General features: G+C 44.2%; 9 non-coding genes and 2 pseudogenes across 9 annotated transcripts; all 11 read left to right on the top strand.

Annotated features, from left to right (window-relative positions):
- The first annotated feature begins 795 nt into the window (after window positions 1–795).
- Window positions 796–986, top strand: LOC141227501 (U2 spliceosomal RNA). The gene has a single exon (XR_012294493.1). It is a non-coding gene; the product is annotated as a U2 spliceosomal RNA (small nuclear RNA).
- Window positions 987–2,101: 1,115 nt separating this feature from the next.
- On the top strand, window positions 2,102–2,292 carry LOC141227500 (U2 spliceosomal RNA). Its single transcript, XR_012294492.1, has one exon. It is a non-coding gene; the product is annotated as a U2 spliceosomal RNA (small nuclear RNA).
- A 1,115-nt stretch (window positions 2,293–3,407) lies between these two features.
- LOC141227499 (U2 spliceosomal RNA) lies at window positions 3,408–3,598 on the top strand. Its single transcript, XR_012294491.1, has one exon. It is a non-coding gene; the product is annotated as a U2 spliceosomal RNA (small nuclear RNA).
- Window positions 3,599–4,713: 1,115 nt separating this feature from the next.
- Window positions 4,714–4,904, top strand: LOC141227498 (U2 spliceosomal RNA). The gene has a single exon (XR_012294490.1). It is a non-coding gene; the product is annotated as a U2 spliceosomal RNA (small nuclear RNA).
- Window positions 4,905–6,019: 1,115 nt separating this feature from the next.
- On the top strand, window positions 6,020–6,210 carry LOC141227497 (U2 spliceosomal RNA). The gene has a single exon (XR_012294489.1). It is a non-coding gene; the product is annotated as a U2 spliceosomal RNA (small nuclear RNA).
- Window positions 6,211–8,653: 2,443 nt separating this feature from the next.
- Window positions 8,654–8,866, top strand: LOC141227275 (U2 spliceosomal RNA; annotated as a pseudogene).
- Window positions 8,867–9,981: 1,115 nt separating this feature from the next.
- LOC141227495 (U2 spliceosomal RNA) lies at window positions 9,982–10,172 on the top strand. The gene has a single exon (XR_012294488.1). It is a non-coding gene; the product is annotated as a U2 spliceosomal RNA (small nuclear RNA).
- Window positions 10,173–11,287: 1,115 nt separating this feature from the next.
- On the top strand, window positions 11,288–11,478 carry LOC141227543 (U2 spliceosomal RNA). The gene has a single exon (XR_012294534.1). It is a non-coding gene; the product is annotated as a U2 spliceosomal RNA (small nuclear RNA).
- Window positions 11,479–14,331: 2,853 nt separating this feature from the next.
- Window positions 14,332–14,512, top strand: LOC141227151 (U2 spliceosomal RNA; annotated as a pseudogene).
- A 1,115-nt stretch (window positions 14,513–15,627) lies between these two features.
- On the top strand, window positions 15,628–15,818 carry LOC141227494 (U2 spliceosomal RNA). Its single transcript, XR_012294487.1, has one exon. It is a non-coding gene; the product is annotated as a U2 spliceosomal RNA (small nuclear RNA).
- Window positions 15,819–16,933: 1,115 nt separating this feature from the next.
- LOC141227493 (U2 spliceosomal RNA) lies at window positions 16,934–17,124 on the top strand. Its single transcript, XR_012294486.1, has one exon. It is a non-coding gene; the product is annotated as a U2 spliceosomal RNA (small nuclear RNA).
- The last annotated feature ends 1,367 nt before the right edge of the window (window positions 17,125–18,491 follow it).

The raw sequence follows: 18,491 nt of genomic DNA, 5'->3' as shown, positions 1-18,491 counted from the left end.
AATATAATTGACCTTTCAGTATATTGTTGCACACACACCATCTATTTAGCAAATGCCCTTGTTATCAACAGCAGCCTTTTAAACTCACCTGAGCTAACAGGTATGTGCGCTGGTTACTCTGCTGCGCTTAAAATTTCTTTTTTGGTTTGCTACAATGCCTTTTCTGAAACGTTGTCTCCTTCTGCTGGAACACTGACTTCTTTCATTTAATGCCTGCAGACTATAAAAGAGAACCCAACCCAAAAAGTTTGGTTGATTAGTCTGTGGCATTCTGTTAAACTGTTGCTTATGGCGGTCTCTGTGAGCTTCTCAGCGACATTCAGCCAGCCAGGTATCCTGCCTGCAGTAGATGGAATGTGGCAATGGAACGCTGGCTGCGCGTGTCATAATAGGCTCTGAGCCTTTATATACCTGTGCACAGCAGCAGCCACCTTCAGTCTGCTGCTGGACAGCCAGCAGCAGCAGCAGCAGGAGAGGTATGTAATCAGGAGCCCTCCTGCTAAGGGTAGACAGCTGCTCGTTCCACCCCACCCCCCGCCTTAATTGGTTCTCCTCCCTTCCAACGGTGTTGAGGCGGGTGGGAACAGCAGGGGGTGAAGGTGCTGTGTTTAAAGAGGTGGAGTTATGCAGATCTAAAACGCGTGGATTGCAGCAGCAGCAAGCCGAAAAGTGCAGGCATGTAAGGGATCTAGAGGTTGACAACATGTCTTCTTAACGGGAGTCCAGGAGCTCATCTCCACAAATGGACTTTTCAGGATCCTTGGGTGGCTCCGTAGTTTGAAACCAATTCTGGTTATCGCTTCTCGGCCTTTTGGCTAAGATCAAGTGTAGTATCTGTTCTTATCAGTTTAATATCTGATACGTCCCCTATCTGGGGACCATATATTAAATGGATTTTTAGAACAGGGAGATGGAAAAAGAGCTTGCTCTGTCCACTCCACGCATTGACCTGGTATTGCAGTATCTCCAGGACCGGTGCACCCCTTCTTTAATGCAGTTTCTAAAATCAGAAAGAATTGAATTCAATGTTTTTTGTTCATTTTGCTTGTTTGTCGGATTTTGGGATGGACTCTTTGGCTTTGCTTTTCTTCTCCTCATTGGATTTTTCATGTTCAAAGTTGCAGAAGCCAGATTACAAGCTCATTTTGGTTCAACTTCAGCAACTGTGCATTGCATTGCCATGTAATGTGATGCAATGCTATCTTTCTAGCTCTCCCTTTTTACTTCCTTTTGGATAAACAGACATATTAGGCAAGCATTTTGGAGCTTTCACCTAAATAACTACAGGTGGTGAGATAAGCTGCACAATATAATTGACCTTTCAGTATATTGTTGCACACACACCATCTATTTAGCAAATGCCCTTGTTATCAACAGCAGCCTTTTAAACTCACCTGAGCTAACAGGTATGTGCGCTGGTTACTCTGCTGCGCTTAAAATTTCTTTTTTGGTTTGCTACAATGCCTTTTCTGAAACGTTGTCTCCTTCTGCTGGAACACTGACTTCTTTCATTTAATGCCTGCAGACTATAAAAGAGAACCCAACCCAAAAAGTTTGGTTGATTAGTCTGTGGCATTCTGTTAAACTGTTGCTTATGGCGGTCTCTGTGAGCTTCTCAGCGACATTCAGCCAGCCAGGTATCCTGCCTGCAGTAGATGGAATGTGGCAATGGAACGCTGGCTGCGCGTGTCATAATAGGCTCTGAGCCTTTATATACCTGTGCACAGCAGCAGCCACCTTCAGTCTGCTGCTGGACAGCCAGCAGCAGCAGCAGCAGGAGAGGTATGTAATCAGGAGCCCTCCTGCTAAGGGTAGACAGCTGCTCGTTCCACCCCACCCCCCGCCTTAATTGGTTCTCCTCCCTTCCAACGGTGTTGAGGCGGGTGGGAACAGCAGGGGGTGAAGGTGCTGTGTTTAAAGAGGTGGAGTTATGCAGATCTAAAACGCGTGGATTGCAGCAGCAGCAAGCCGAAAAGTGCAGGCATGTAAGGGATCTAGAGGTTGACAACATGTCTTCTTAACGGGAGTCCAGGAGCTCATCTCCACAAATGGACTTTTCAGGATCCTTGGGTGGCTCCGTAGTTTGAAACCAATTCTGGTTATCGCTTCTCGGCCTTTTGGCTAAGATCAAGTGTAGTATCTGTTCTTATCAGTTTAATATCTGATACGTCCCCTATCTGGGGACCATATATTAAATGGATTTTTAGAACAGGGAGATGGAAAAAGAGCTTGCTCTGTCCACTCCACGCATTGACCTGGTATTGCAGTATCTCCAGGACCGGTGCACCCCTTCTTTAATGCAGTTTCTAAAATCAGAAAGAATTGAATTCAATGTTTTTTGTTCATTTTGCTTGTTTGTCGGATTTTGGGATGGACTCTTTGGCTTTGCTTTTCTTCTCCTCATTGGATTTTTCATGTTCAAAGTTGCAGAAGCCAGATTACAAGCTCATTTTGGTTCAACTTCAGCAACTGTGCATTGCATTGCCATGTAATGTGATGCAATGCTATCTTTCTAGCTCTCCCTTTTTACTTCCTTTTGGATAAACAGACATATTAGGCAAGCATTTTGGAGCTTTCACCTAAATAACTACAGGTGGTGAGATAAGCTGCACAATATAATTGACCTTTCAGTATATTGTTGCACACACACCATCTATTTAGCAAATGCCCTTGTTATCAACAGCAGCCTTTTAAACTCACCTGAGCTAACAGGTATGTGCGCTGGTTACTCTGCTGCGCTTAAAATTTATTTTTTGGTTTGCTACAATGCCTTTTCTGAAACGTTGTCTCCTTCTGCTGGAACACTGACTTCTTTCATTTAATGCCTGCAGACTATAAAAGAGAACCCAACCCAAAAAGTTTGGTTGATTAGTCTGTGGCATTCTGTTAAACTGTTGCTTATGGCGGTCTCTGTGAGCTTCTCAGCGACATTCAGCCAGCCAGGTATCCTGCCTGCAGTAGATGGAATGTGGCAATGGAACGCTGGCTGCGCATGTCATAATAGGCTCTGAGCCTTTATATACCTGTGCACAGCAGCAGCCACCTTCAGTCTGCTGCTGGACAGCCAGCAGCAGCAGCAGCAGGAGAGGTATGTAATCAGGAGCCCTCCTGCTAAGGGTAGACAGCTGCTCGTTCCACCCCACCCCCCGCCTTAATTGGTTCTCCTCCCTTCCAACGGTGTTGAGGCGGGTGGGAACAGCAGGGGGTGAAGGTGCTGTGTTTAAAGAGGTGGAGTTATGCAGATCTAAAACGCGTGGATTGCAGCAGCAGCAAGCCGAAAAGTGCAGGCATGTAAGGGATCTAGAGGTTGACAACATGTCTTCTTAACGGGAGTCCAGGAGCTCATCTCCACAAATGGACTTTTCAGGATCCTTGGGTGGCTCCGTAGTTTGAAACCAATTCTAGTTATCGCTTCTCGGCCTTTTGGCTAAGATCAAGTGTAGTATCTGTTCTTATCAGTTTAATATCTGATACGTCCCCTATCTGGGGACCATATATTAAATGGATTTTTAGAACAGGGAGATGGAAAAAGAGCTTGCTCTGTCCACTCCACGCATTGACCTGGTATTGCAGTATCTCCAGGACCGGTGCACCCCTTCTTTAATGCAGTTTCTAAAATCAGAAAGAATTGAATTCAATGTTTTTTGTTCATTTTGCTTGTTTGTCGGATTTTGGGATGGACTCTTTGGCTTTGCTTTTCTTCTCCTCATTGGATTTTTCATGTTCAAAGTTGCAGAAGCCAGATTACAAGCTCATTTTGGTTCAACTTCAGCAACTGTGCATTGCATTGCCATGTAATGTGATGCAATGCTATCTTTCTAGCTCTCCCTTTTTACTTCCTTTTGGATAAACAGACATATTAGGCAAGCATTTTGGAGCTTTCACCTAAATAACTACAGGTGGTGAGATAAGCTGCACAATATAATTGACCTTTCAGTATATTGTTGCACACACACCATCTATTTAGCAAATGCCCTTGTTATCAACAGCAGCCTTTTAAACTCACCTGAGCTAACAGGTATGTGCGCTGGTTACTCTGCTGCGCTTAAAATTTCTTTTTTGGTTTGCTACAATGCCTTTTCTGAAACGTTGTCTCCTTCTGCTGGAACACTGACTTCTTTCATTTAATGCCTGCAGACTATAAAAGAGAACCCAACCCAAAAAGTTTGGTTGATTAGTCTGTGGCATTCTGTTAAACTGTTGCTTATGGCGGTCTCTGTGAGCTTCTCAGCGACATTCAGCCAGCCAGGTATCCTGCCTGCAGTAGATGGAATGTGGCAATGGAACGCTGGCTGCGCGTGTCATAATAGGCTCTGAGCCTTTATATACCTGTGCACAGCAGCAGCCACCTTCAGTCTGCTGCTGGACAGCCAGCAGCAGCAGCAGCAGGAGAGGTATGTAATCAGGAGCCCTCCTGCTAAGGGTAGACAGCTGCTCGTTCCACCCCACCCCCCGCCTTAATTGGTTCTCCTCCCTTCCAACGGTGTTGAGGCGGGTGGGAACAGCAGGGGGTGAAGGTGCTGTGTTTAAAGAGGTGGAGTTATGCAGATCTAAAACGCGTGGATTGCAGCAGCAGCAAGCCGAAAAGTGCAGGCATGTAAGGGATCTAGAGGTTGACAACATGTCTTCTTAACGGGAGTCCAGGAGCTCATCTCCACAAATGGACTTTTCAGGATCCTTGGGTGGCTCCGTAGTTTGAAACCAATTCTGGTTATCGCTTCTCGGCCTTTTGGCTAAGATCAAGTGTAGTATCTGTTCTTATCAGTTTAATATCTGATACGTCCCCTATCTGGGGACCATATATTAAATGGATTTTTAGAACAGGGAGATGGAAAAAGAGCTTGCTCTGTCCACTCCACGCATTGACCTGGTATTGCAGTATCTCCAGGACCGGTGCACCCCTTCTTTAATGCAGTTTCTAAAATCAGAAAGAATTGAATTCAATGTTTTTTGTTCATTTTGCTTGTTTGTCGGATTTTGGGATGGACTCTTTGGCTTTGCTTTTCTTCTCCTCATTGGATTTTTCATGTTCAAAGTTGCAGAAGCCAGATTACAAGCTCATTTTGGTTCAACTTCAGCAACTGTGCATTGCATTGCCATGTAATGTGATGCAATGCTATCTTTCTAGCTCTCCCTTTTTACTTCCTTTTGGATAAACAGACATATTAGGCAAGCATTTTGGAGCTTTCACCTAAATAACTACAGGTGGTGAGATAAGCTGCACAATATAATTGACCTTTCAGTATATTGTTGCACACACACCATCTATTTAGCAAATGCCCTTGTTATCAACAGCAGCCTTTTAAACTCACCTGAGCTAACAGGTATGTGCGCTGGTTACTCTGCTGCGCTTAAAATTTCTTTTTTGGTTTGCTACAATGCCTTTTCTGAAACGTTGTCTCCTTCTGCTGGAACACTGACTTCTTTCATTTAATGCCTGCAGACTATAAAAGAGAACCCAACCCAAAAAGTTTGGTTGATTAGTCTGTGGCATTCTGTTAAACTGTTGCTTATGGCGGTCTCTGTGAGCTTCTCAGCGACATTCAGCCAGCCAGGTATCCTGCCTGCAGTAGATGGAATGTGGCAATGGAACGCTGGCTGCGCGTGTCATAATAGGCTCTGAGCCTTTATATACCTGTGCACAGCAGCAGCCACCTTCAGTCTGCTGCTGGACAGCCAGCAGCAGCAGCAGCAGGAGAGGTATGTAATCAGGAGCCCTCCTGCTAAGGGTAGACAGCTGCTCGTTCCACCCCACCCCCCGCCTTAATTGGTTCTCCTCCCTTCCAACGGTGTTGAGGCGGGTGGGAACAGCAGGGGGTGAAGGTGCTGTGTTTAAAGAGGTGGAGTTATGCAGATCTAAAACGCGTGGATTGCAGCAGCAGCAAGCCGAAAAGTGCAGGCATGTAAGGGATCTAGAGGTTGACAACATGTCTTCTTAACGGGAGTCCAGGAGCTCATCTCCACAAATGGACTTTTCAGGATCCTTGGGTGGCTCCGTAGTTTGAAACCAATTCTGGTTATCGCTTCTCGGCCTTTTGGCTAAGATCAAGTGTAGTATCTGTTCTTATCAGTTTAATATCTGATACGTCCCCTATCTGGGGACCATATATTAAATGGATTTTTAGAACAGGGAGATGGAAAAAGAGCTTGCTCTGTCCACTCCACGCATTGACCTGGTATTGCAGTATCTCCAGGACCGGTGCACCCCTTCTTTAATGCAGTTTCTAAAATCAGAAAGAATTGAATTCAATGTTTTTTGTTCATTTTGCTTGTTTGTCGGATTTTGGGATGGACTCTTTGGCTTTGCTTTTCTTCTCCTCATTGGATTTTTCATGTTCAAAGTTGCAGAAGCCAGATTACAAGCTCATTTTGGTTCAACTTCAGCAACTGTGCATTGCATTGCCATGTAATGTGATGCAATGCTATCTTTCTAGCTCTCCCTTTTTACTTCCTTTTGGATAAACAGACATATTAGGCAAGCATTTTGGAGCTTTCACCTAAATAACTACAGGTGGTGAGATAAGCTGCACAATATAATTGACCTTTCAGTATATTGTTGCACACACACCATCTATTTAGCAAATGCCCTTGTTATCAACAGCAGCCTTTTAAACTCACCTGAGCTAACAGGTATGTGCGCTGGTTACTCTGCTGCGCTTAAAATTTCTTTTTTGGTTTGCTACAATGCCTTTTCTGAAACGTTGTCTCCTTCTGCTGGAACACTGACTTCTTTCATTTAATGCCTGCAGACTATAAAAGAGAACCCAACCCAAAAAGTTTGGTTGATTAGTCTGTGGCATTCTGTTAAACTGTTGCTTATGGCGGTCTCTGTGAGCTTCTCAGCGACATTCAGCCAGCCAGGTATCCTGCCTGCAGTAGATGGAATGTGGCAATGGAACGCTGGCTGCGCGTGTCATAATAGGCTCTGAGCCTTTATATACCTGTGCACAGCAGCAGCCACCTTCAGTCTGCTGCTGGACAGCCAGCAGCAGCAGCAGCAGGAGAGGTATGTAATCAGGAGCCCTCCTGCTAAGGGTAGACAGCTGCTCGTTCCACCCCACCCCCCGCCTTAATTGGTTCTCCTCCCTTCCAACGGTGTTGAGGCGGGTGGGAACAGCAGGGGGTGAAGGTGCTGTGTTTAAAGAGGTGGAGTTATGCAGATCTAAAACGCGTGGATTGCAGCAGCAGCAAGCCGAAAAGTGCAGGCATGTAAGGGATCTAGAGGTTGACAACATGTCTTCTTAACGGGAGTCCAGGAGCTCATCTCCACAAATGGACTTTTCAGGATCCTTGGGTGGCTCCGTAGTTTGAAACCAATTCTGGTTATCGCTTCTCGGCCTTTTGGCTAAGATCAAGTGCAGTGATCTAGCGGTTTCTGCCTTGGTCTTGGCTGGGAGGCGCTTGGGGTACCCGGCTCCTTGGCCTGGGGGGATCGCTACACTTATCGGTGGAGCTAAACCCCCCTGCTGCTATTAGGGAGTCGGATTAGTCCCTGGGCAACGAGAGGCGATCACCTTGTCACCACACATAGCTGTGGGGGGCAACTGTCGCCACACATAGCTGTGGTGGCAACATTTGGAGGATTAAAAGGAAAAAACGGAAGGAAAACGGATCGTTGAGATGGAGTTTTGGAAAAAGAAGAGATGCTTACGTTTTTTTGTGAAACGGGAGACGGAAGAAACTTTTTTGGAAGAAAAATGGATTCTGGAAATTTTGAGGAAATATGAAGTTTTGGAGAAGGATATCTACTGTATGCAAGAAATAAAGCAAGGTAAAGTTTGTGATGTGACTCTAGTTTCTGAGGAAAAGTGCATTCATTTTTTCAAAGGCTGGAGTGAAGAGGATTCTGGGAAAATTGGAGTAAGTGCATCATTCATGGGGAAACCGAAGAGTGTGATAATTTACATGGACAATCCGTTTGTGGAAATAGAGGAGATAATGGTTTTTTTGGAATCTAAATGTAAGATGGTAAAGTTTCAGAAATTATACAGGAACAAAGTTGGTATTTGGAACGGAAAGAGACGTTTTTTGGTGTGGACAACAGGAGAAGAAAATTTGCATAATGGGAGGATTATGGTAAACGGGAGTTCTGGGTATTGTTACATGGAAAGCAGCAAAGGAACTTTTGAAAAGAACTTTGGAGGACAAAAGGAAGATATTGGTGATAAAATGAAGAAGGAAGTTGATGCGATAATTATAGAGGAGAATAAGCAGGGAAAAGAAGTTGAAAGTTTAAAGGTGAAATTGAAGAAAAAGGTAACGGTACAGGAAAATTGTGGATCAAGGAAAGTATCTGGTGAAAAGAAAGAAGTAAAAGAGGAAAAGGGTAAAGTGTTGGAGAAGGTGGTGACTTTCAGAGATGATGAGGAAGAGTATGATTGGGAACAGATGCGGTTAGAGCATGAGGAGGAAGAAAAGAAGTTAAGGGGTTTTGTTGGGAGGAAAGTAAAAGAGAAAAAGGGGAGATTTAGTTTGGAAAACCGGGTGAAGTAATGTCAGTTGTGATTTGTTTGGAAACTGTTGAAACTGCAGACGAATTGTTATGTTTAACTTTATATATATTAATTCAAATGAAAAAATATAAATATAATATCTAAACACGATGATGGAACTAAAATCTTGAGTTTGGTGATATATGATTTAAGATTATAAAACTTAATTTCTGAGTGTTTGGAAAAAAAAAAAAAAAAAAAAAAAAAAAAAAAAAAAAAAATCTGTTCTTATCAGTTTAATATCTGAAACGTCCCCTATCTGGGGACCATATATTAAATGGATTTTTAGAACAGGGAGATGGAAAAAGAGCTTGCTCTGTCCACTCCACGCATTGACCTGGTATTGCATTATCTCCAGGACCGGTGCACCCCTTCTTTAATGCAGTTTCTAAAATCAGAAAGAATTGAATTCAATGTTTTTTGTTCATTTTGCTTGTTTGTCGGATTTTGGGATGGACTCTTTGGCTTTGCTTTTCTTCTCCTCATTGGATTTTTCATGTTCAAAGTTGCAGAAGCCAGATTACAAGCTCATTTTGGTTCAACTTCAGCAACTGTGCATTGCATTGCCATGTAATGTGATGCAATGCTATCTTTCTAGCTCTCCCTTTTTACTTCCTTTTGGATAAACAGACATATTAGGCAAGCATTTTGGAGCTTTCACCTAAATAACTACAGGTGGTGAGATAAGCTGCACAATATAATTGACCTTTCAGTATATTGTTGCACACACACCATCTATTTAGCAAATGCCCTTGTTATCAACAGCAGCCTTTTAAACTCACCTGAGCTAACAGGTATGTGCGCTGGTTACTCTGCTGCGCTTAAAATTTCTTTTTTGGTTTGCTACAAAGCCTTTTCTGAAACGTTGTCTCCTTCTGCTGGAACACTGACTTCTTTCATTTAATGCCTGCAGACTATAAAAGAGAACCCAACCCAAAAAGTTTGGTTGATTAGTCTGTGGCATTCTGTTAAACTGTTGCTTATGGCGGTCTCTGTGAGCTTCTCAGCGACATTCAGCCAGCCAGGTATCCTGCCTGCAGTAGATGGAATGTGGCAATGGAACGCTGGCTGCGCGTGTCATAATAGGCTCTGAGCCTTTATATACCTGTGCACAGCAGCAGCCACCTTCAGTCTGCTGCTGGACAGCCAGCAGCAGCAGCAGCAGGAGAGGTATGTAATCAGGAGCCCTCCTGCTAAGGGTAGACAGCTGCTCGTTCCACCCCACCCCCCGCCTTAATTGGTTCTCCTCCCTTCCAACGGTGTTGAGGCGGGTGGGAACAGCAGGGGGTGAAGGTGCTGTGTTTAAAGAGGTGGAGTTATGCAGATCTAAAACGCGTGGATTGCAGCAGCAGCAAGCCGAAAAGTGCAGGCATGTAAGGGATCTAGAGGTTGACAACATGTCTTCTTAACGGGAGTCCAGGAGCTCATCTCCACAAATGAACTTTTCAGGATCCTTGGGTGGCTCCGTAGTTTGAAACCAATTCTGGTTATCGCTTCTCGGCCTTTTGGCTAAGATCAAGTGTAGTATCTGTTCTTATCAGTTTAATATCTGATACGTCCCCTATCTGGGGACCATATATTAAATGGATTTTTAGAACAGGGAGATGGAAAAAGAGCTTGCTCTGTCCACTCCACGCATTGACCTGGTATTGCAGTATCTCCAGGACCGGTGCACCCCTTCTTTAATGCAGTTTCTAAAATCAGAAAGAATTGAATTCAATGTTTTTTGTTCATTTTGCTTGTTTGTCGGATTTTGGGATGGACTCTTTGGCTTTGCTTTTCTTCTCCTCATTGGATTTTTCATGTTCAAAGTTGCAGAAGCCAGATTACAAGCTCATTTTGGTTCAACTTCAGCAACTGTGCATTGCATTGCCATGTAATGTGATGCAATGCTATCTTTCTAGCTCTCCCTTTTTACTTCCTTTTGGATAAACAGACATATTAGGCAAGCATTTTGGAGCTTTCACCTAAATAACTACAGGTGGTGAGATAAGCTGCACAATATAATTGACCTTTCAGTATATTGTTGCACACACACCATCTATTTAGCAAATGCCCTTGTTATCAACAGCAGCCTTTTAAACTCACCTGAGCTAACAGGTATGTGCGCTGGTTACTCTGCTGCGCTTAAAATTTCTTTTTTGGTTTGCTACAATGCCTTTTCTGAAACGTTGTCTCCTTCTGCTGGAACACTGACTTCTTTCATTTAATGCCTGCAGACTATAAAAGAGAACCCAACCCAAAAAGTTTGGTTGATTAGTCTGTGGCATTCTGTTAAACTGTTGCTTATGGCGGTCTCTGTGAGCTTCTCAGCGACATTCAGCCAGCCAGGTATCCTGCCTGCAGTAGATGGAATGTGGCAATGGAACGCTGGCTGCGCGTGTCATAATAGGCTCTGAGCCTTTATATACCTGTGCACAGCAGCAGCCACCTTCAGTCTGCTGCTGGACAGCCAGCAGCAGCAGCAGCAGGAGAGGTATGTAATCAGGAGCCCTCCTGCTAAGGGTAGACAGCTGCTCGTTCCACCCCACCCCCCGCCTTAATTGGTTCTCCTCCCTTCCAACGGTGTTGAGGCGGGTGGGAACAGCAGGGGGTGAAGGTGCTGTGTTTAAAGAGGTGGAGTTATGCAGATCTAAAACGCGTGGATTGCAGCAGCAGCAAGCCGAAAAGTGCAGGCATGTAAGGGATCTAGAGGTTGACAACATGTCTTCTTAACGGGAGTCCAGGAGCTCATCTCCACAAATGGACTTTTCAGGATCCTTGGGTGGCTCCGTAGTTTGAAACCAATTCTGGTTATCGCTTCTCGGCCTTTTGGCTAAGATCAAGTGTAGTATCTGTTCTTATCAGTTTAATATCTGATACGTCCCCTATCTGGGGACCATATATTAAATGGATTTTTAGAACAGGGAGATGGAAAAAGAGCTTGCTCTGTCCACTCCACGCATTGACCTGGTATTGCAGTATCTCCAGGACCAGTGCACCCCTTCTTTAATGCAGTTTCTAAAATCAGAAAGAATTGAATTCAATGTTTTTTGTTCATTTTGCTTGTTTGTCGGATTTTGGGATGGACTCTTTGGCTTTGCTTTTCTTCTCCTCATTGGATTTTTCATGTTCAAAGTTGCAGAAGCCAGATTACAAGCTCATTTTGGTTCAACTTCAGCAACTGTGCATTGCATTGCCATGTAATGTGATGCAATGCTATCTTTCTAGCTCTCCCTTTTTACTTCCTTTTGGATAAACAGACATATTAGGCAAGCATTTTGGAGCTTTCACCTAAATAACTACAGGTGGTGAGATAAGCTGCACAATATAATTGACCTTTCAGTATATTGTTGCACACACACCATCTATTTAGCAAATGCCCTTGTTATCAACAGCAGCCTTTTAAACTCACCTGAGCTAACAGGTATGTGCGCTGGTTACTCTGCTGCGCTTAAAATTTCTTTTTTGGTTTGCTACAATGCCTTTTCTGAAACGTTGTCTCCTTCTGCTGGAACACTGACTTCTTTCATTTAATGCCTGCAGACTATAAAAGAGAACCCAACCCAAAAAGTTTGGTTGATTAGTCTGTGGCATTCTGTTAAACTGTTGCTTATGGCGGTCTCTGTGAGCTTCTCAGCGACATTCAGCCAGCCAGGTATCCTGCCTGCAGTAGATGGAATGTGGCAATGGAACGCTGGCTGCGCGTGTCATAATAGGCTCTGAGCCTTTATATACCTGTGCACAGCAGCAGCCACCTTCAGTCTGCTGCTGGACAGCCAGCAGCAGCAGCAGCAGGAGAGGTATGTAATCAGGAGCCCTCCTGCTAAGGGTAGACAGCTGCTCGTTCCACCCCACCCCCCGCCTTAATTGGTTCTCCTCCCTTCCAACGGTGTTGAGGCGGGTGGGAACAGCAGGGGGTGAAGGTGCTGTGTTTAAAGAGGTGGAGATATGCAGATCTAAAACGCGTGGATTGCAGCAGCAGCAAGCCGAAAAGTGCAGGCATGTAAGGGATCTAGAGGTTGACAACATGTCTTCTTAACGGGAGTCCAGGAGCTCATCTCCACAAATGGACTTTTCAGGATCCTTGGGTGGCTCCGTAGTTTGAAACCAATTCTGGTTATCGCTTCTCGGCCTTTTGGCTAAGATCAAGTGCAGTGATCTAGCGGCTGCTGCCTTGGTCTTGGCTGAGAGGTGCTCGGGGTACCCGGCTCCTTGGCCTGGGGGGATCGCTCTGTTTTTCAGCAGGGCTTCACCTCCCTGCTGCTATTAGGGAGTCGGATTAGTCCCCGGGCAACGGGAGGCGATCATCTACCTGGCACTTCGGTGTTGAAGGTTTCTATTGAGAAGAGGAGAACCTGTTTGTGAAGAAGATGTCTGCAGCATCACATGAAGGAGAGGAAGATCATGTGCCTGAATTCGCTAAGGTGCAGAATTCTATTCGTTTGGTTGTTCAGGAGAACTTTCGAGATCAAAAGGATTTTAGGTATGTGATGAGTCAAGTTCTTGTGGATCTTTTTGGTTTGAAGACAGAAGAAGTGTTGGCGATAATGGACTACCCCAGGAGGGGTGTTTATGATATAGTTTTTGTTGACAAAGTTTTTTTTGAAGGATATCTAAGGAAAATGACTGCAAGCCAGGATAAAAGAATGGAGGGGATAAGTGTAATGCCACACTTCCCCGTTAGAGATAAATGGATCATTGTTAAAATGTACTCTCCATTGGTGGACGAAGAGGATGTTCTTACATTTTTGGAGTTTTTTTGTTTGTCAGTAACACCAAAAGGGAAGATTTATAATGAATTTGGTTTTTGGACTTCGAAGTGGAAATTTTTGGTCCGTTTCAAAGAAGATGAGCAGGGGACTGTGTTGCTTCCCCCAGCTAGGTTTAAGTTGGGTAATATAAATGGTGATATTTTTTTCAGTGGTATACCCACTTTTTGTCGAGTTTGTCGTCAATACGGGCATGGAAAGGAAAATTGTTCGGGTGGTGTATGTGGTTTTTGCAAAAAAGGTGATCATGAGTCAAAGGATTGTAAAGATCGGAGGAAGTGCAACTTGTGTCAGGAAGATACGCATGTTTTTAAGAATTGCCCAAAGAGGAAAAGAAATAAAGAGAAGGAGGTAGTGGTTAAAAAGGTTTTGGTAGAGAGAAAGGAGGAAAGTGTAGAAAAGGTGTTGGTGGTAAAGGGAAAAGAAAGCAAACCTGTAGGAGTGCAGAGGGAGATGGAGAAAACAAGAGTAGATTGGGGGGATAGGGTAGAGAGTGAAATGGGAGGTGTAAGTCAGGGAACTGGCCGTGGTAAGGTTAAAAAGCAAGAAAAGAGAAAGGAACAGGAAGTGGAGGTGGCAATGGAAGAAAATATAGTTGTTTTTCAACAACCTATGTTTATAAAGAATGCAGAATATTTTAACCGGTTGTACCGTAAGTTGTATGATGAGAAACGTTTGGACTATCTTATAGAGAATGTTAGGAAAGAACTAATAAGAGATAAAAATGTTTTTTGTGTGAAATATAGAATACCAGATGGTGTATCGAAACAAGTTTTTTCAGCATCAAGGGTTGAAGATTTGTCCCTTAAGGTTCTGAGTTGGGTTGGGGTTCATGCTTTTGATAATGGTTACAAGTATTTTACTTGATGTTATTACTGTTGTTAATACAGTTATAATTTAATTTTTATTTTTTTGGTATCCATTCAGGTTCTGAAACATTTCTTTCTTTGTAAGTATTGTTGTATTTTTGTAATTTTTTTTTCTGACATTAAAAGTACCAAAACCTGATGATGATTTAAGTTGGAGTCCACGTCTTGTCTCCCTTTGGGGAGAAGAGGACTGTGGAGTGGACTTTAATTTTAACCTGAATAGGTTTTAAAAAAAAAAAAAAAAAAATCTGTTCTTATCAGTTTAATATCTGATACGTCCCCTATCTGGGGACCATATATTAAATGGATTTTTAGAACAGGGAGATGGAAAAAGAGCTTGCTCTGTCCACTCCACGCATTGACCTGGTATTGCAGTATCTCCAGGACCGGTGCACCCCTTCTTTAATGCAGTTTCTAAAATCAGAAAGAATTGAATTCAATGTTTTTTGTTCATTTTGCTTGTTTGTCGGATTTTGGGATGGACTCTTTGGCTTTGCTTTTCTTCTCCTCATTGGATTTTTCATGTTCAAAGTTGCAGAAGCCAGATTACAAGCTCATTTTGGTTCAACTTCAGCAACTGTGCATTGCATTGCCATGTAATGTGATGCAATGCTATCTTTCTAGCTCTCCCTTTTTACTTCCTTTTGGATAAACAGACATATTAGGCAAGCATTTTGGAGCTTTCACCTAAATAACTACAGGTGGTGAGATAAGCTGCACAATATAATTGACCTTTCAGTATATTGTTGCACACACACCATCTATTTAGCAAATGCCCTTGTTATCAACAGCAGCCTTTTAAACTCACCTGAGCTAACAGGTATGTGCGCTGGTTACTCTGCTGCGCTTAAAATTTCTTTTTTGGTTTGCTACAATGCCTTTTCTGAAACGTTGTCTCCTTCTGCTGGAACACTGACTTCTTTCATTTAATGCCTGCAGACTATAAAAGAGAACCCAACCCAAAAAGTTTGGTTGATTAGTCTGTGGCATTCTGTTAAACTGTTGCTTATGGCGGTCTCTGTGAGCTTCTCAGCGACATTCAGCCAGCCAGGTATCCTGCCTGCAGTAGATGGAATGTGGCAATGGAACGCTGGCTGCGCGTGTCATAATAGGCTCTGAGCCTTTATATACCTATGCACAGCAGCAGCCACCTTCAGTCTGCTGCTGGACAGCCAGCAGCAGCAGCAGCAGGAGAGGTATGTAATCAGGAGCCCTCCTGCTAAGGGTAGACAGCTGCTCGTTCCACCCCACCCCCCGCCTTAATTGGTTCTCCTCCCTTCCAACGGTGTTGAGGCGGGTGGGAACAGCAGGGGGTGAAGGTGCTGTGTTTAAAGAGGTGGAGTTATGCAGATCTAAAACGCGTGGATTGCAGCAGCAGCAAGCCGAAAAGTGCAGGCATGTAAGGGATCTAGAGGTTGACAACATGTCTTCTTAACGGGAGTCCAGGAGCTCATCTCCACAAATGGACTTTTCAGGATCCTTGGGTGGCTCCGTAGTTTGAAACCAATTCTGGTTATCGCTTCTCGGCCTTTTGGCTAAGATCAAGTGTAGTATCTGTTCTTATCAGTTTAATATCTGATACGTCCCCTATCTGGGGACCATATATTAAATGGATTTTTAGAACAGGGAGATGGAAAAAGAGCTTGCTCTGTCCACTCCACGCATTGACCTGGTATTGCAGTATCTCCAGGACCGGTGCACCCCTTCTTTAATGCAGTTTCTAAAATCAGAAAGAATTGAATTCAATGTTTTTTGTTCATTTTGCTTGTTTGTCGGATTTTGGGATGGACTCTTTGGCTTTGCTTTTCTTCTCCTCATTGGATTTTTCATGTTCAAAGTTGCAGAAGCCAGATTACAAGCTCATTTTGGTTCAACTTCAGCAACTGTGCATTGCATTGCCATGTAATGTGATGCAATGCTATCTTTCTAGCTCTCCCTTTTTACTTCCTTTTGGATAAACAGACATATTAGGCAAGCATTTTGGAGCTTTCACCTAAATAACTACAGGTGGTGAGATAAGCTGCACAATATAATTGACCTTTCAGTATATTGTTGCACACACACCATCTATTTAGCAAATGCCCTTGTTATCAACAGCAGCCTTTTAAACTCACCTGAGCTAACAGGTATGTGCGCTGGTTACTCTGCTGCGCTTAAAATTTCTTTTTTGGTTTGCTACAATGCCTTTTCTGAAACGTTGTCTCCTTCTGCTGGAACACTGACTTCTTTCATTTAATGCCTGCAGACTATAAAAGAGAACCCAACCCAAAAAGTTTGGTTGATTAGTCTGTGGCATTCTGTTAAACTGTTGCTTATGGCGGTCTCTGTGAGCTTCTCAGCGACATTCAGCCAGCCAGGTATCCTGCCTGCAGTAGATGGAATGTGGCAATGGAACGCTGGCTGCGCGTGTCATAATAGGCTCTGAGCCTTTATATACCTGTGCACAGCAGCAGCCACCTTCAGTCTGCTGCTGGACAGCCAGCAGCAGCAGCAGCAGGAGAGGTATGTAATCAGGAGCCCTCCTGCTAAGGGTAGACAGCTGCTCGTTCCACCCCACCCCCCGCCTTAATTGGTTCTCCTCCCTTCCAACGGTGTTGAGGCGGGTGGGAACAGCAGGGGGTGAAGGTGCTGTGTTTAAAGAGGTGGAGATATGCAGATCTAAAACGCGTGGATTGCAGCAGCAGCAAGCCGAAAAGTGCAGGCATGTAAGGGATCTAGAGGTTGACAACATGTCTTCTTAACGGGAGTCCAGGAGCTCATCTCCACAAATGGACTTTTCAGGATCCTTGGGTGGCTCCGTAGTTTGAAACCAATTCTGGTTATCGCTTCTCGGCCTTTTGGCTAAGATCAAGTGTAGTATCTGTTCTTATCAGTTTAATATCTGATACGTCCCCTATCTGGGGACCATATATTAAATGGATTTTTAGAACAGGGAGATGGAAAAAGAGCTTGCTCTGTCCACTCCACGCATTGACCTGGTATTGCAGTATCTCCAGGACCGGTGCACCCCTTCTTTAATGCAGTTTCTAAAATCAGAAAGAATTGAATTCAATGTTTTTTGTTCATTTTGCTTGTTTGTCGGATTTTGGGATGGACTCTTTGGCTTTGCTTTTCTTCTCCTCATTGGATTTTTCATGTTCAAAGTTGCAGAAGCCAGATTACAAGCTCATTTTGGTTCAACTTCAGCAACTGTGCATTGCATTGCCATGTAATGTGATGCAATGCTATCTTTCTAGCTCTCCCTTTTTACTTCCTTTTGGATAAACAGACATATTAGGCAAGCATTTTGGAGCTTTCACCTAAATAACTACAGGTGGTGAGATAAGCTGCACAATATAATTGACCTTTCAGTATATTGTTGCACACACACCATCTATTTAGCAAATGCCCTTGTTATCAACAGCAGCCTTTTAAACTCACCTGAGCTAACAGGTATGTGCGCTGGTTACTCTGCTGCGCTTAAAATTTCTTTTTTGGTTTGCTACAATGCCTTTTCTGAAACGTTGTCTCCTTCTGCTGGAACACTGACTTCTTTCATTTAATGCCTGCAGACTATAAAAGAGAACCCAACCCAAAAAGTTTGGTTGATTAGTCTGTGGCATTCTGTTAAACTGTTGCTTATGGCGGTCTCTGTGAGCTTCTCAGCGACATTCAGCCAGCCAGGTATCCTGCCTGCAGTAGATGGAATGTGGCAATGGAACGCTGGCTGCGCGTGTCATAATAGGCTCTGAGCCTTTATATACCTGTGCACAGCAGCAGCCACCTTCAGTCTGCTGCTGGACAGCCAGCAGCAGCAGCAGCAGGAGAGGTATGTAATCAGGAGCCCTCCTGCTAAGGGTAGACAGCTGCTCCTTCCACCCCACCCCCCGCCTTAATTGGTTCTCCTCCCTTCCAACGGTGTTGAGGCGGGTGGGAACAGCAGGGGGTGAAGGTGCTGTGTTTAAAGAGGTGGAGTTATGCAGATCTAAAACGCGTGGATTGCAGCAGCAGCAAGCCGAAAAGTGCAGGCATGTAAGGGATCTAGAGGTTGACAACATGTCTTCTTAACGGGAGTCCAGGAGCTCATCTCCACAAATGGACTTTTCAGGATCCTTGGGTGGCTCCGTAGTTTGAAACCAATTCTGGTTATCGCTTCTCGGCCTTTTGGCTAAGATCAAGTGCAGTGATCTAGCGGCTGCTGCCTTGGTCTTGGCTGAGAGGTGCTCGGGGTACCCGGCTCCTTGGCCTGGGGGGATCGCTCTGTTTTTCAGCAGGGCTTCACCTCCCTGCTGCTATTAGGGAGTCGGATTAGTCCCCGGGCAACGGGAGGCGATCATCTACCTGGCACTTCGGTGTTGAAGGTTTCTATTGAGAAGAGGAGAACCTGTTTGTGAAGAAGA

The sequence above is a fragment of the Phyllobates terribilis genome, unplaced genomic scaffold (genome assembly GCF_046119375.1).
Source record: "Phyllobates terribilis strain yellow unplaced genomic scaffold, ASM4611937v1 Scaffold_416__1_contigs__length_1633014, whole genome shotgun sequence".
NCBI lineage: Eukaryota > Metazoa > Chordata > Amphibia > Anura > Dendrobatidae > Phyllobates > Phyllobates terribilis.
This window is presented reverse-complemented; position numbering and strand designations above follow the sequence as displayed.